At 43.9% G+C, this 14,644-nt stretch overlaps 1 non-coding gene across 1 annotated transcript; it reads right to left on the bottom strand.

Moving 5' to 3' along the window:
- Positions 1-254: 254 nt before the first annotated feature.
- On the bottom strand, positions 255-380 carry LOC144820609 (U4atac minor spliceosomal RNA). Its single transcript, XR_013607887.1, has one exon. It is a non-coding gene; the product is annotated as a U4atac minor spliceosomal RNA (small nuclear RNA).
- Positions 381-14,644: the final 14,264 nt, after the last annotated feature.

Raw genomic sequence — 14,644 nt, 5'->3', positions numbered from 1 at the left:
GAACAAGAGTTAAAATAGTAATTCACCTTATTCTCTTTCGTGGGCATAGCATAATGGGCGAACTGCTGTTTCATTTACCTCAACTAACAGTTTAAATGCTAGGGTCTCAGCTGCATTCTTTAGCCGCTGGCGAGAAATAAGCAGACATATTTAACTGAGTCAATGGTGCTGCCACCTATAGACGATTATAAATCTTTGATCTTAGCGATGATAATAGTTGATTTCTTATTTGTTGGACGATGAGTAGAACTAAAGGTTCCTAAAATTGCACCTTTCTAAAGCTGTCGCTATAGTGATGCGTATATCTTGTTAAGGTGTTAGAAGTGCTGCCCCCACTATACGTTCATTGAACAACAGCGCAAAGCCAAGATAAGGATGGTTGCTGAAGTAATGCTAGCGCATCGCTGAGGACCAATAAAGACCCTCATTTTGTTACGGTGATCAGGAATTTTAATATTGATTGGAACGAAAGTCTCGCTTTCTGAACAGTATTACAGCAGGAAGGTAAGCTTACTGAATCAACAGTCTTGTCCCCTGCCCATTGAAATGCAGCCCATCATGCATTGCACCCCCTTCTCGTGTTGATTTGCATATTAACAGACAGAGCGAAAGGTTGAAACTCTTCCCGGGAAGGCTTGAGTTTTGCAGACTCGGCGTTTGGATAATGTTGTTTATTTAAAATGGTATTTAACCCGTTTGTTGTTTCGAACGTTCTGCGCCAGTGCTGAACATTCGAAGAAACGGGTGCGGCCGCATCGGCCAACAGACGTGCACGGTACTGGCAAGGTAGTGATGGCGACGACTGTTAGCCGACGGCAGCACTAAGGGGGTTAAATGCACTCGCTTCAACTTTTGAATTCAATCTTCCAATATGTAATAGTGCGTCTTTCTAAGTATTTATTGGTTAATTTTCCACGATGCATTTTTATCTCGTGTGTGTGTCCCAGATCTATTCGTTCGAAGGTTTACATGAAACAGCCGTGTGTTTACTTTCGCATCTCGCTTTCACTTTAAGTGAAAGTGTGATGCGAAAATAAACACGTGGCTGACTTTGCCAAAGCTGAATGAGAAGAAAAAAGTGCGTGGGGACAAATGAAGGAGAGAGCGTCACACCGCCAGTAAAAGATCAAATCCCGGTGGGCGGGGCCAAAAGGAATCAAGGCGGCAACAAGGAGGGTCTACGAAGCCTCCTTTACAATGAGAAGCCAGCGTTTTGCATGCAAGATGATGCAAACCAATTAAAAAGTTGGGCGGGGCTTCAACTCCGCCTCCAAGAGCTTTGGAATCTGTATTGATTCCAAGAAGCTCTCGTATGACGCTTTCGCCAGCCGAGACCTAAAAAGAGGTACCCACTCTGCTGGTTGGCTGTAAAAATGGAGCCACAACTGGAGTTCAGATGCCGCCTAAGACTCCTGGAACTGAGTGCCACTGCATCTGATGCGTTGACCAAACGTTTCTACAAGCTTGTATTATTTTTGAAAATAGCATTTGAATTGAGTGAGATTCAGAGTACATTTCTTTAGCGCATGTCTGAAAAAAGTTACCTTTATGCGCTGGTCATCCGAGTAAAGATGCTGCCCAGTGTGTCCCCCGATACTGTATAGTCCTGCCAAAAGCAACTGCCACAGCCAATAGGTCCCAAAGGCGATAGTCCTATTGGCTATGCCAATGCTTGTTTCATGATTCTACTCACTTTAATATTTCTTTTTAATTTGCCAGCCTAAAATACCTCTCAGACATTTTGGAATGGAAAATTAAAATTGCTGCCAAGCATCGTGATGCATAGGCACGCTTGCAAATGCAGCAGTGGACAAACTGGAACAACTTTATTTAATTTGAAAACCCATCCCAACATGAGCACCAATGCATTTTGGGTGCTGGTGCATGCAATCAGTACTGCTGGTGGCCCCCTATAGTGGTGGGGCAGAAATCCCAGACCCAAGTGGGACCCACGCACAAACCCAGGACATGGACACCACACATGCACATGCACACAGATCCACAAACAAGGAGTCTACAAGAAACTGCAAAACAAATACCAGAACCTATGCAGACAAACCCCCACGCTCATCCGCATACACCAAACCCTGTGCACACCCACTACACAGACATCCAGGCACACCTGTGGGCACCGTGCATGAGTCAAGAGCCCCACCCAGCTCCCAGAACCTGCACTCAAGCAGAGCCACAAGAATGCACCCATGCAAAGCACACAACCTTGCCCAAAATACGACAACGATCGACAGAGAGAGGCCAAACCTACAGTGAAGTAGAGGCCCAGAATACGAAGTCCCTGTATGCTGTTAGCAGCAGTCGCCTCTCTTGAACCAATCTAGACGCTGCTCCCATCAGCATGAAAGCAGCGCCAGGATTGACTTGAGCAGACCATACCAATGCTGCTTATGAAACCGGCGAGGCTGCAGATGTAATCCTCAGCTAAGATGTAGGTAATTTTTATTTACCGACCTCTTAAATACCGAGTCATACCGACTCGGTATTTAAGAGGTCGGAAAATAAAAATACCGAGATGTAGGTAATTGCAAATGTGCAATTACCGAATCGGAAACAGTCGGTAATTTCCGATGTGGTAAATACCGACCAGTCAATGCCCATGCATTCCTATGGGCTTTGAAGCCCATAGGATTGATTGGGCATATACCGGTCGGTATTTACCACATCGGAAAATACCGACTGTCACAAGGGTGCAGGGGGTGTCACTTTGACACCCTCTGGCACCCCCAAAAGAGGCTCGGGTGCCATGTGGCAGGCATACCTGCCCTAAGGGCAGGTCTGCCTGTCATATGGCATAGGTGTGCATGCACACATGTGCATGCACACCAGAAACGGTATTTTACCATCAAGTAGTATTTGATGGTAAAATACCGATGTTGTACTGCTTGTGGGACTCAGAAGAGTCCCACCTACATACCAATTGTCCGGAATCAGTAATGATACCGACTCGGTATTTTACATACTCGGTAAATTTACCTACCGGTAAATTTACCGAGTCTGTAAATTACAGGGACCTACATGTCAAATTGCTTTTACCGGGTGGTAACGGCCGAATTCGGCCGTTACCACCCGGTAAAAGCCTACCTACATCTGGCCCCGGTGTTTAAATAGGAGAGGCCTCGAGTGCTCATATCACATTGGTCATGAAAAGACACCCATCCAACCTGACATGTGCACTAACACTGCACTTAGGGCAGACCCAGCCAGCATAACTACTACCATAATCAAGCCCCACCTCTGCCCGCAGAGCACACACTCATGATTGGCATCTGCCTGCCGTGTGCACCTAACCCGTCAGTGGCAGGGCAACTGAAATTAAACAAGCATTTGCAATGCAATAGGACTCACATTTACGCAAGACCTATTGCATGACAATGGGTGGTCAGGGGGGAGTGGGGAGAAGGCACGGACAAAGTAGTGCTAACACGTACCGTACCATGTAACACTCGAACTAAAGGGGCCAGTAGCCATGGAAGGGTACAAATGACAACATGGCCATAATACGAAGGGACTAACAAGCCTTAAAATCAATCAGAAGGCAGCATTTATGAAAGAAAATGACACCAGCCATTTAAAAACATGGGTGGAGGGTTGGCAGGGCTTCCACGGAGCTTCCACTCCATACTCCATTACTGCATGCCTCGTAGAGCGAGCAGCGCATGCGCACTGCCGCTATAGGCACGGCCTAAAAAGGACTGTGGCCAGAGGGATAGGGGGGACCTCTATACTCTAATTGTATTTAACATTTGTAATGTAGAGGAAACAAATACAGGGCGGCTACGCCCTTTCGCCCTCACAGAGGAACTGCAAGCAAATTCAAGCATCATCTGTCAATTTGGAATTACCAATGAAAAGAAACAAAGGAAATAGCTTAGGGCCTTATTATGACTTTGGTGTTCTTGGAGGGGGGTCGCCATGCTGCTACCCCGATCCGAGACCATCAAAGCCATTAAAGACCGCCCACCAAAGTACCTACTTATATTTAATCTGGAGGGTGGTTCTTTGGCGGTCCCACTGCGGTGGCTTTGAAAAAGACACACAATGGGAGCATCAAAGGCAGTTCCTGCAGGGCATAGACTGTCAAGTCCATACCCTGCAGGAACCAGGGGTGCATGCACACAGGGGGGAACAACATGTGGCCCCATGCATGCACCCCATGGCGCAGAGGCAACAGGGGTCCCTGTAGGGCCCCGTTTGTTTCCTCACTGCTACACTCTGAATGGCGGTCATGCCGCCCTGAAAAGTATGGTGGTGAGGAAACTCCTAATATGCTTGGCAGTGCCGCAACGGCACAGCCAGCATATTAGGGGAAGGACTAGATGTAGGTAAATGTGAATTACAGATCCATAAATACCGAATTTTACCGATGCGGTATTCATGAATCGGTAATTCAAATGTAGGTAGAAATTCGGTAACAAATACCGAATCGGTATGATTCGGTATTTACCGATTCTGTAATTACAGAATCGGTATTTGCCATTGATTCCTATGGGCCTTGAAGCCCTAAGGATTCAATGGCAGTTACCGATTCGGTAATTACCGAATCGGTAAAAATACCGAATTTACAAGGGGGACAGGGTGTCACTTTGACACCCTGTTGCACCCCTGTAACTGGCTTGTGCGCCATGTGGCAGACAGACATGCCCTTAGGGCATGTCTGTCTGCCACATGGCACAGGTGTACATGCACAGATGTGCATGTACACAAGAATTCGTTATTTACCATGCAATTGTATTACATGGTAAATAACTAATTCTAAAGGCCCTGTAGCACTGTTAGAAGTGCTACCCACATAGGAGAATACAGATTCGGTAATTTTACCGATCGATAATTTTACCGATTTGGTAAAATTACCGAATCTGTATGTTTTCAGTGCCCCTACATACCAATGTCAAAATACCGGTCTGAAACGGCCGAAAATCGGTATTTTCGGCCGATTCTGACCGGTATTTTGACACCTACATCTGGCCCCTAGACCGCTGCGCCACCGCCAAGTATCGTGGAACTCTGGCGGCAGCAGCAGTCCTTTGCGGTCCAACCGCCACAGTCCTAATCCGTCAGGCTGACCGCCAGTCTGGAGGTTCACGGACCGCCACCACAGGCTGCCAAACTCATAATAAGGGCCTTAGCCTTTTTTTAATAGTTGAGATCTATTGGCTTTGCCAGTGCTTGTCATCTTCTGGTTCCTATGTTGTGGAGTATTTTCTTATTTTTTCGCTCCTTTTTTCCCGAAAACAAAGATCAAGAAATAATAATTGATTCTCTAGGACATCAGAGGTCCTTGGTCTGTGTCCCTTCTACCCTTTCTTTTTAAGTGACAAATTGTTTTCTCCTTAGTTATATTTCCTTGGACTGTTGCCTCTAAACCTGGCACGTCAACGTATCTCTATAAATTGTGTATTAAATTATTTCCTGATTATTTGCTGCCCGACCACGTACCCGGGAATGCAGTTCCACCCCACAGTGGCCCGTTTTATGTGTTTGTGATATACATCGCACCACACGATAACATTTATTGCTTTTCTAAAACTTGCTTGTAAATGCTCAATGAACATATCCTATAAAAAGAAAAGAAGAAGCAGTATGCCAAAATGCCACTAGGAGGCAGATCAGGACAGTTATAGTGAACGTCGAGCTTTTTGTTTGGTAAAAAAAGCATCTATATTGTGCAGTGATTTTCAAAAGGAAAGGCCACTTCATATTCTACGAAATGTTATTTTCGAGGTGTTTGTGCCCGTATGCATGAATGCGAAACAGGAAGTTTACAAACTGCAGTGATGGATGGGTCAGTGAAGGTAGTACTTGAACGTTGCCAACCTTCACTGAACATCTAATAACATGACAAGTGTCGAAACGTGTAAAGAGCCCCACTCTGCGTTTATACACAACCGTCTCACTGTAGAATTTAAACTAACAGCCTCCTAATTATTCACCTTCCTCTCAACAACTTTCAGCGCTGAGAAGGACCGTTGTAGTTGAACCTACACCTTTCGCTCTTCTGTTGGATGGACTTTGTGTAGTGTTTTGAATGGATTGAAAAAGGGGTGTGTGTGTTTGGGGTTAAGTTGCTTGTGGGGGTGTGGTCTAAGAGCTAAGGCCCCTTTAACAAGCATTTGCAATGCAAATTGGTCTCGCATTTGTGAGAGTTAGAGGTATTATTGGTGCTGTAAATGAGAATGTGTTTTACTCTTCTGTTTTGGATTGGAGTGTATGTATGTGATGTGGAGTTGAATTATTTGGTTTGGAATTGCTAGTAGAGGAATTCTGTGTTGTGGATTTGTGTAGTTGAATTATGTGGTATGGTGTGTAATGGAAATATGTAGATAGTAATTATGTGGCATTGGGTGTATTGGAATTATGAATGGCGGCAGCCCCTCCCTGGTGACTGCAGACGGCTGGAGGCGGCTCACCTTTGGCAGCTAAACTCACTGGGAGTGTGCTACCCAGACAATAGTTCAGCCCTCCGCTGCCCAGGACCGGAGGGCGTCCAGTGCAGCGAACTCAGGAGGTACAGCAGCAGCGACGTGCAGAGAGGCGGCCCCGGTGTGGATGATAGCGAAGCATGCTGAAGCTAGCTGTGAATCAAGGTGGTGGCCCGTTTTTAGTCAAGGGTAGAGCATTTGTCCATCTGTGTCTCCCCAAAAATGCATACAGCACGACTTAAACTAAGCGGGCCCCCTCCTTAGCCGGCGTGAGAATTGGCTGTCCTTAAGATGGCACCCATCAGGCTTCACCAAGCGCCAGAGACCTTGGTTGGCACCGGGTTCTGAGAACAGCTTCCATACCGGTGAGCCTATGTAAAAGGGGAAGCGCAGGAGAAACTCACAGGGTGACTAAACTGATGGTCTTGAGAGCGGGTGAGCCGCGAACACCGGAGATCAGGACTGCCTGATTCTAAGATGGCGGCTTCCTGGGACAGAGCCCCTAGAACGGTGATCTACTATTGCTACTACCTGCTGATGAAAGGCCAGGGCCAGGCATTTCCTGATGTTGCTGAATGCCTAGCCTTAATAAAGAGTGCACAGCTTTAACGGATTGGAGAGGCTCAGGTCATTGAGACTCAGATCCTACTATATTCTGCCAGAAACAGCCTGCCTTGAAAGAAAGTCAGCCTGTCAAATATCTCCCAACCTCACTGTTTGATCTCACTGGAATACAGGAACTATTGAGGGAGGCATGGAACGTGCTGCAGCATGGTCTGAGGAAACAGCTGGACAAGCGCCATAGAGCAAGCACCGCTTGATGTTTGAATTACGCTCTGGGTTTCCCAGTAACACCTGGACTGGTGCAGTTAGAGCTATGAAGAGGCCCCCCAGATGATGAAGCCCCATCTGGCAGAAACAATTAATATTGTACTTAGCGGGGAGCCTGAGAAACATGGCCAATGCCCAGTGGAGCTGTTTAGACAGCTATAGAGGAGTTTGGCTCTGGTTCACCTCCTCGGCCGTTACCTACCCAGCCGGACATTGGACATAGTTTTTCTTCGCCTCCCCGTTGTTTTTCCTTCCCTACCCCGCCTCCTCCCTCCATGATCCTGTGGCTACCTCCCCCTTCTAGTTTATACGTTAATATCTCTTGTTGCTGTGTAATCACTGTTTGTAATGAAGTCCAAATGCAGGTAGAAGGATGAATTAAGTATTTATTAAGTAAATAGGATCTCATCCACAGGATACATGTCTCACAGGTAGTAAGGTCCAGGCTTAACTGTCTCTCTATTCTAGACTGAGTTATCAGAACATCCACAAAGAGTTCTGAAGCATGTGACATCCTAGCAACTAGCTACAAAGGCAGGATGCCACACATCTCCCTCCTTATAATAAAACAAAAATTATAGAACATAGTTATTTTACAAAGTCATTCAAATGAGTAGGTGTACGTGTAATTCTTGAAGATCTAAAATACAGAACATAGTTATTTTACAAAGTCATTCAAATGAGTAGGTGTTCGTGTAATCCTTGAAGATCTCCTGGTGATGATAGGATTAAAAACAGTCCGAGGTGACGAGGTACCTGCGGAAGGAAAACTTGACACAGGAAACTTAGAATTATCAACAAAGTCTCTTTTGATCACAACAACCCTGTTCAAGTTCCAGATGCGATGATCAGCGGTTTTGATTGCATTGCCTAAAACTTTGATGACTTGAATGGGTTTCAAGAATGAGGCAGATAACATTTTATTCTTCTTACAGGGATTTTTTATGAGTACCCAATCACCCACATGCACAACGTTTTTTTTAACAGAGTGTCTTAAGTCGTGAATCTTTTTCCTGGCTAGAAGCTTTCTCTCCTGACTTACTTTCCACTCGTCACTTCCAGTTGATCCCTTCAGATGTAAGTCATTAACCCAAGGTGGGGTAACCATCGTGTTAGCACGCCTACATCTGAAGAGTTCAAATGGTGTTCTGCCCATAGTGGCATGAGGGGATAACCTATAAAGTTTAACTTTTTTGAGCACATCTGACCTCCAATCAGAACCTGCAGACTTAGACATTCTGATTGTCTCTTTGAGTACTCGGTTAAATCTCTCCACGGTGCCATTGGTCTCTGGGTGGTACAGAGAAGATTTTTTGTGTTTAATGCCATGCTTAGACAAAAAAAATTCCATCTCTCTAGAGACAAGTTGGCTCCCATTGTCTGTCAAAATGATGTTGGGAATACCTTCACTAGCAAAAAGCTTCTCTAAAAAACTTATCACATGTTTAGTCTCTATTCCACGAGTGATGGCAATCTCTGGCCATCTAGAAAAGAAATCTATTAAAACTAGGACATACCATTCAGAGCCTGCTGAGTAAATAGGCCCAAGAATGTCTAATCCAACTTCCTCCCATGGCTTGTCTGGAAGCGTTCTAGTAACCATGGGTTGGATTTTGGGTTTCGCCACTCTTTCACTTAACGTACATTCCATGCAATCCCTAATTTTCCTTTCTACTTCTAAATCCATGCTGGGCCACCAGTACGACATCCTCAAGTTCTCTTTTGTCTTTGAAATGCCCATATGCCCACTATGGGCCAGCGAAATAAGCTCAGACCTGATTGACATAGGAGGAACCAACCTAGTACCTCTAACAAGTAAACCGTCATGTTCAGACAATTGGTCTCTAACATGCCAAAACTTCTCTAACTTGTTACCATCTTTAGGTTTAACCTTCCACCCAACTTTGATCAATCTCAAAATTTCCAAAAGATTCAAATCTTCTTGTGAAGCCTCTAACCATTTACATTTGTCAATGATACACTCACCTACAGTACAAACCATCTCATCTTCACCTTCCCAGTCTTCCTCCAGATCTAACTCTTCTTGAGAAACAAGACGAGATAAGGCATCCGCCACTTTATTTTCAACACCCGGGAGATATTTGACCTCAAAGTTGTAATCTTGTAATCCTATCACCCATCTTGTGATTCTACTAGAAACAGCGTCAATCCCTTTGGTCTTTAGGATCTCACATAAGGGTTTGTGATCAGTTCTTACTTCAAAAGTACTTCCCCATAAGAAGTTCTTTAACTTTTTTACTGCCCAAAAGACAGCTAACGCTTCACGTTCCACCACGGAATACCTTAGCTCTGGGCCTCTCAAACTTCTTGACAAAAACAAAATGACCACTTCATGCCCTTCAATCATTTGTGTTAAAACTGCTCCTAACCCTTTCAGACTGGCATCTGTTATCAAGACAGATTTCCTCCCAGGATCAAAACTATTTAACTTGGGGGCATTGTTCAATTTTTCTTTTAGAAGGATGAATTCTTTTTCACACTCGTCACTCCATATAAACTCACATCCTTTCTTCAGCAAGGATCTCATACCAATACACAAAGAGGCAAACCCACAAATAAACTTATTATAGTATTCAGCCATACCTAGAAAGCTAATTAACTCATCTTTGTTCTTCGGAGAAGACATCTTCATCATAGTATTGATCAAACCTGCTTTTGGCGAGATACCATCTTTCGAGATTGTGTGTCCAAGGTAATCAATAGAATTCTTTTTAAATGTGCATTTTTCCACTTCCACCGTCAGACCAGATTCAGACAACCGTTTCAAAACTCCACCTAGTCTAAGATCATGTTCTGCATCACAATTTCCAAAAATAAGAATATCATCCTGATACACTCTCACACCTTTCAAACCTTTTAAAACACCTTCTAGAGCCCTGTGGAAAACTGAAGCAGCTGACACTAACCCAAAGGGAAGTCTCACAAAGCGAAATGTGCCAAATGGTGCTACAAACGCAGTTAGATCTTTGGAGTCTTCGTCAAGTATTATCTGGTGATAGGCGGATCTCAAATCCACCGTACTAAAAACCTTTGCCCCCTTCAAGAGCGATAACATATCTGTTATTTTAGATAAGGGGTAGTGATCAACCATCACACTTTTGTTTAACTCCCTAAGATCTATGCATAAACGAAGAGAGCCATCCGATTTCTTGGCGGCTACAATTGGGGCAACCCATTGGGTTGCTTCAACCTCTTCTATGATGCCCTCCTTGACTAGTTTCTCCAATTCTGCTTTGACTTGATCTCTAACCGCAATGGGAACACTGCGTACCTTGGAACAAATTGGTACAGCATCCTTCTTCAATTTAATATGGTGAATATAATTCTTCAAACAACCTAATGTTTCAGTAAAAACATTGGGAAAATCACTTTTTAACTTATCTACAAAGGAGTCATCACAGTTTTGATTTACATTTACAGCATTGTTATTAACTAAAGAAAGATCCTTCAAGATGATGGGGGGAGAAGAATTGGGGTCTAACATCACTCCTAAATCCTTTTGATCAAACCAACTCAAAATGTTGTCTCCCTTTTGTGAAATATAAATTTTAGAGTTGGTGAGTCTCCCTTTGTAATCAATGTTTCCAAGAAAGTACCCTAAAAGTTCTATAGGTTTCCTGCCGTACGCAAGTGGTTTTATATCTGGGTGAAACATTTTAATACTCCCTTGTAAATTCTTGAGATAAAATTATTTTGCTACAATGGTGATCTTGGCACCTGAATCAAATAACACTTTAACGGAATGACCATTAACCAAAATTTCATCTGTAGGGCAATTTTTTGGTTGAGGACCAAAAACAACTTGAACTAGAATTTGGCCACAATCAACATTCTCATCACATTCACCTGTTTCATCAAAATCATAAAAAATCTCATTAACCCTTCCTTTGTACTCCTTCCCTTTGCAAGCAACCGTGAAATGTCCCTTCCTTTTGCATTTGCTACATGTGGCCCTCCACCCAGGACATTGCCGGTCGTTCGCAAAATGTCCCATTTTGCCACATCTAAAACATTTTACTTGTGCAAAATCAAATTTTCTCTCTGGTTTACTATTGGTAGATTTGTTACTGCTTACATCTCTCATACCAGTTCTCTGGCTGGTATTTTCGTTTGTTATATTTGAGGTCTTAACAACATTAATAGTACTTTTGTCCTTGCTTTCACCATTCTTTTTTATGACGTCCACACATTTAATAGAGTGTTCTATCCTTTTCGCTATGGTAATTACATCATCTAAATCAGGCTCATCTTTCTGCCATAACTCTTCTCTAACACGTTCAATACTGCACCTTAGCATAAACTGATCCCTTATCCGCTCATCAACAGAGGCAGCAAATTTGCAAGATGATGCTAACTTTCTCAGTGCAGTAATATAATTCTCTATACTTTCTTCTTCAAGCTGTAATCTGCGCCCAAAATGATATCTCTCTAAAATAGTAGACACTTTTGGAAGATAATGTTTGTCTAACATTGCTATACAAATGTCATACTTGTTTAAATTTCTATCTTGTATTTCTGGGAGATGATCAAATACTTCCTGGCCTTCTGAACCCAAACAGTGTAGTAACAAAGCTGTTTTCCTTTCCGCACTTAAATTGGCTCCACAAACCTTTGCATACCTTTCAAAGACTTTACGCCATTTTTTCCATCTAATAGGAGGGTCCCCAGGAGTTTGTAAGAAGAATGGAGGCGCTGTTACATTCTGCATTATATAGATTACACTCAAAATATATTAACCAGAATAAAACAACTTATGTGATACAGGAACAGGAACAATGTTTTATCAAATGCAGAGATTTTACCCCCAAAAATGTATTACACAAAGTAGTTTCAGTGTCTGTCTTTGTATCTTTTTAGAATTCCTTCAAGTAAGTCTTAGAATCAAATACCTGTAGATGTGTCATGTCCATTAGTCAGCCAACAATAACAGTCAACAATAACTTGTATTGCTGTTAACACATCCGTTGACACGTCTGTAGTAGAAGTCAGGGCAGACGATTATTTATTTTACCTGATTTCCCTGTTTATTCTGCCACCAAACTAATGTAAATCGGCTTCCGATGTAATGGTTGCGCTCGGCTCTCGAAGTCACGAAAGCGCTTTCAGAAGTTAACAATGAAGATGGCTGCCACGTCGTTGTGCATGTGTGAAGACGCTCTTGCGCGATGAGGGTTACCCAGGTTACGCGGAATGCACTCGCATGCGCATGCGTAATAGGGAATGCTGTGGTGCTGTGTTGTACAGGCGAAGAAGAACACCGCGAGGCTAGCGAAAGCTTGAGCCAGGGAAAGGAAACAGTAAGGCTTCACTTTTTGAAAGATGCCACTCCACTTACGAAGCGAAGGCCTTAAACAAAATCAAATGCCTGATGTGTTGTTGCAGCTGGGCAGTCAGTTGAAACTGTGACAAGCGCTGAGACCGAGAAGGGTGACACGGGGTTGTAATCACCTAATAGCGCTTAAAGTTACAACAAACGTTGACACGAGGAAGAGGTTGCCTCACAGCGCTCTGCACTAAAAGTGTTGAAGTGAAGATCACTCTGTATCAATAGTGTTGGAGCGAGGATGTGGTTACCTCTCAGCGCACAAAGTTAAAAAAAACGTTCAAAAGGAAACAGTACCTTATGAGTTTTCCCATATAAAGATTAGGAAGTCCTAGTTGAGAAATCCTTGTTGAGATCCTTTCTTCTTTTTCTCCTTGTAATATCCCGTCCTGTCGCCAATGTAATGAAGTCCAAATGCAGGTAGAAGGATGAATTAAGTATTTATTAAGTAAATAGGATCTCATCCACAGGATACATGTCTCACAGGTAGTAAGGTCCAGGCTTAACTGTCTCTCTATTCTAGACTGAGTTATCAGAACATCCACAAAGAGTTCTGAAGCATGTGACATCCTAGCAACTAGCTACAAAGGTAGGATGCCACACTGTTTTTTTCCTTAATTTTATTCTTCGCTCCTGTAACCAATATCATTTTGTAACCTATAACTCGCTGATCCTCATGTAAAGCCGCGGTGCCCAAGCAACTTTGACTGATGCCCGGTGGAGCTGTCATTTGCAGCTATAGAGGAGTTTGGCTCTAGCTCACCCCTCAGCCAGCACCTACCCAGCGGGACATCGAACATCGTTTTCCTCGCCTCACCGTTGTGTTTTTCCTACCTGCATTCCCTACCCCCGTTTACCATTCCCTCTCTACCTCTTCACTCCCCGTAAAACGTGTGTATGCGCTAATAATCTAACATTATTGTGTAATCTCATGTTTTTTTCTTTTCTCCTATGTCTATACTTGTCTATGTAATTATGGAACCTGTAATTCTCTGATCCTCATGTAAAGCGCTCTGATACCTCCTGGTCTAGTCAGCGCTATATAAAACTTTGCAAATAAATTACGTGGAGTGGATTGTGTGTCACAGTGTAATTATGTGGAATGGCATTTTATGTGGTGGAGTGGAATGTTCCGTTTAAGTATGTGGTATGCTTTTAAATTGTGTGGAATGATGAGGAATTCTGTGGTGTGGATAGGATGCATGTACTGTTTTGTGTAATTGTGTTGTTGAGTTGAAATGTGTGGTTTGTTGTCAAATTATGTGGTGGCAAACAGAAAAGTGTAGAGCTGAATAATGTGGTGTGGAAGTGTGTGGCGCTGAGTGAAATTATGCTAATTGGAATTATGTGGCATGGTGAAGGGCACCCCCATGAGAGATCAGCATGTTACCGCAGTACACGACCATTATGCCCACGGAGATGGACCCAATGTATCACTAAAGACCCACCGATTCTTAGTCGCCCCTCACTTTATTTCCTCGGTCATTAGCCCACGCCTCAGAGTTATAACCATGCCCACTCCCACCTGGGCCCTGCCCAGGAGGCTGCTGTACTCTGTACTCTGGCCGCACCTCCCTTTAATCCCTCGGTCACAAGCCCACTCCTCAGAGTCATAGCCATGCCCACTCTCACCCGGACCCTACCCGGGGAGCTGCCCAGAATTGGCGATGGGAGGAAGAGAGAGTTTGTGTGTATAAGGGTGGACGATAAATGAATGGGGCCTTCATCCTAAGGGCTTGCACGGGTGCTTTGGAAAGCATGAAAAAAACACAAAACGACCTCCCCTGCCAACGGTGACTAGTAAAATGTAACTGAGGTGCTGTGCTACCTCCCCACGTGCCAGAACATTGTCACCCCTTTTCCACAGAACCTTCAGATCCGATAACCTCCAAGCCCAGCCTTTCGCACACTGCACATGTGTGAAAACTTGCAGCTCAATACCTTCTAAAGTGGTCGGTGGGAGGTGGGCACTTGGACCCAGAAAAGGATATGCCCTAACCTCAAGGACAAAGTGTGGCTCCAGTCTAGACGTTTC

This window comes from Lissotriton helveticus, chromosome 2_1 (genome assembly GCF_964261635.1).
Source record: "Lissotriton helveticus chromosome 2_1, aLisHel1.1, whole genome shotgun sequence".
In the NCBI taxonomy this organism is placed as follows: Eukaryota; Metazoa; Chordata; class Amphibia; order Caudata; family Salamandridae; genus Lissotriton; species Lissotriton helveticus.
This window is presented reverse-complemented; position numbering and strand designations above follow the sequence as displayed.